A 2,500-nucleotide genomic window follows, 5' to 3' on the forward strand; every position below is an offset into this window, starting at 1 on the left:
GATTCGGCGATGGGCACATCCCGCTTCACTCGCCGTTACTGAGGGAATCCTCGTTAGTTTCTTTTCCTCCGCTTAGTAATATGCTTAAATTCAGCGGGTAACCTCGTCCGACCTCAGGCCGAAAATTGGAGCCCAGCTCCAGGCGTTCGTCGACGAGCAGCCTACCGCGGCGGCGGGCGTTCTGCGACGGGCATTAGACGGCGGGCGCTTGACTGGCAGGGCGAGCTCGCGAGCCGCAGTCCTCTTCGAGGCCGACTCGCGAGACTCGCTCGCCTGCGTCGCCGTGCCGCGTCGCAACCCAAATTGCACGCAGTAGGCAGTTCGTGCTGTCATAAGCGGGACGACCAGCGCGCCCGTACGGACCGCCAGCCGACACCGCACCAGCCCGACGCGGCTTCTCCTTTTTAGGGGAGACAAACCGCGCGGGAGCGTTTGAAACGCGACCCTGAGGCGGGCGCGGCTCCGGGATTGACCCGACGCCGCAATTTGCGTTCAGAACGTCGATGCTCAATGTGTCCTGCAATTCACATTAATTCACGCAGCTAGCTGCGTCCTTCATCGACTCGCGAGCCGAGTGATCCACCGCCAAGAGCCCTCGATTGACATTTGTTCTGCACTGCGCCGCGCACAATGTGGTAGCATTCGAAAATTACTGGCGCCGAGCGGTCGACCCGACCTAGTCGGTTCGCCGACGCATGAAGCCGGCTTCGCGGAGCTGGCACTCGGCGCGCAATTTACCAGGTGACCGGTGGCGTTGGGATCCCGGCAGCGGCCGGGGTACCTTCGCCGTTCGGGCGGTCGCGCACGCGCGCACATTGGAGTGACGCACGTGCGGTCGCAGCCGTTTCTCGAGCCTCGCCTCGACCGTTGTGCGCTGACGCCCAACGTCGACCGTTAATGATCCTTCCGCAGGTTCACCTACGGAAACCTTGTTACGACTTTTACTTCCTCTAAATGATCAAGTTAGATCGTCTTCTCGGACACCGGCCCGGCCGTTGCCGACCGCGCCAGGTCCAATCGGAGGACCTCACTAAACCATTCAATCGGTAGTAGCGACGGGCGGTGTGTACAAAGGGCAGGGACGTAATCAACGCGAGCTGATGACTCGCGCTTACTGGGCATTCCTCGTTCAAGGGAAACAATTGCAATTCCCTATCCCTAGCACGACCGGGGTTCAGCGGGTTACCCGGACCTTTCGGCCAAGGCGAGCACACGCTGATCCGGTCAGTGTAGCGCGCGTGCGGCCCCGAACATCTAAGGGCATCACAGACCTGTTATTGCTCAATCTCGTGTGGCTAAACGCCACTAGTCCCTCTAAGAAGTTAAACGCCGACCGATCGGGTCGCGTAACTAGTTAGCAAGCCAGAGTCTCGTTCGTTATCGGAATTAACCAGACAAATCGCTCCACCAACTAAGAACGGCCATGCACCACCACCCACAGAATCAAGAAAGAGCTCTCAATCTGTCAATCCTCACTGTGTCCGGGCCGGGTGAGATTCCCCGTGTTGAGTCAAATTAAGCCGCAGGCTCCACGCCTGGTGGTGCCCTTCCGTCAATTCCTTTAAGTTTCAGCTTTGCAACCATACTTCCCCCGGAACCCAAAGACTTTGGTTTCCCGCAAGCTGCCGGGGAGGTCGTCAAACTAACGCCCCCCGATCGCTGGTTGGCATCGTTTATAGTCAGAACTAGGACGGTATCTGATCGTCTTCGAACCTCTGACTTTCGCTCTTGATTAAAGAAAACATTCTTGGCAAATGCTTTCGCAGTCGCTCGTCTTGCGCCGATCCAAGAATTTCACCTCTAGCGGCACAGTACGAATGCCCCCGTCCGTCCCTCTTAATCATTACCTCGCGCTCCGAAAACCAACAAAATAGAACCGAGGTCCTATTCCATTATTCCATGCACCATTATTCAGGCGAGCCGCCTGCTTTGAACACTCTAATTTTTTCAAAGTAAACGTCCCGGCCGCCGCCGACACTCAGTCAAGGGCACCGGCGGAGCGCCGGGGGTGAGGGCCAGGTGCGGCCAGTGCACGCCTTGCGACGGACCGGCCGCCTGCGCCCAAGATCCAACTACGAGCTTTTTAACCGCAACAACTTAAATATACACTTTTGGAGCTGGAATTACCGCGGCTGCTGGCACCAGACTTGCCCTCCAATGGATACTCGTTAAAGGTTTTAAAGTGTGCTCATTCCAATTACAGGGCCTCGTTTAGAGTCCTGTATTGTTATTTTTCGTCACTACCTCCCCGCGTCGGGAATGGGTAATTTGCGCGCCTGCTGCCTTCCTTGGATGTGGTAGCCGTTTCTCAGGCTCCCTCTCCGGAATCGAACCCTGATTCCCCGTCACCCGTAAGAACCTCGGTAGGCCGATACCCTACCGACGAAAGTTGATAGGGCAGACACTTGAATGATCCGTCGCCGGTGCGAGACCGTGCGATCCGCTGAGTTACCCAGAGTCGCCAAGACGTGTCGGGCGCGACGAAACGCCGGCCCGGTCG

General features: G+C 57.6%; 2 non-coding genes across 2 annotated transcripts in view; both read right to left on the reverse strand.

The window, feature by feature from the left end:
* Positions 1-440: 440 nt before the first annotated feature.
* Positions 441-594, reverse strand: LOC145208170 (5.8S ribosomal RNA). Its single transcript, XR_013854506.1, has one exon. It is a non-coding gene; the product is annotated as a 5.8S ribosomal RNA (ribosomal RNA).
* A 301-nt stretch (positions 595-895) lies between these two features.
* Positions 896-2,500, reverse strand: part of LOC145208178 (small subunit ribosomal RNA) — a 1,824-nt gene continuing 219 nt past the window's right edge. Inside the window, exon 1 of the ribosomal RNA XR_013854512.1 lies at positions 896-2,500. This exon is cut by the window's right edge and continues 219 nt beyond it. This is a non-coding gene — a ribosomal RNA (small subunit ribosomal RNA).

The sequence above is a fragment of the Phallusia mammillata genome, unplaced genomic scaffold (genome assembly GCF_965637545.1).
Source record: "Phallusia mammillata unplaced genomic scaffold, kaPhaMamm4.hap1.1 HAP1_SCAFFOLD_217, whole genome shotgun sequence".
Classification (NCBI taxonomy): domain Eukaryota; kingdom Metazoa; phylum Chordata; class Ascidiacea; order Phlebobranchia; family Ascidiidae; genus Phallusia; species Phallusia mammillata.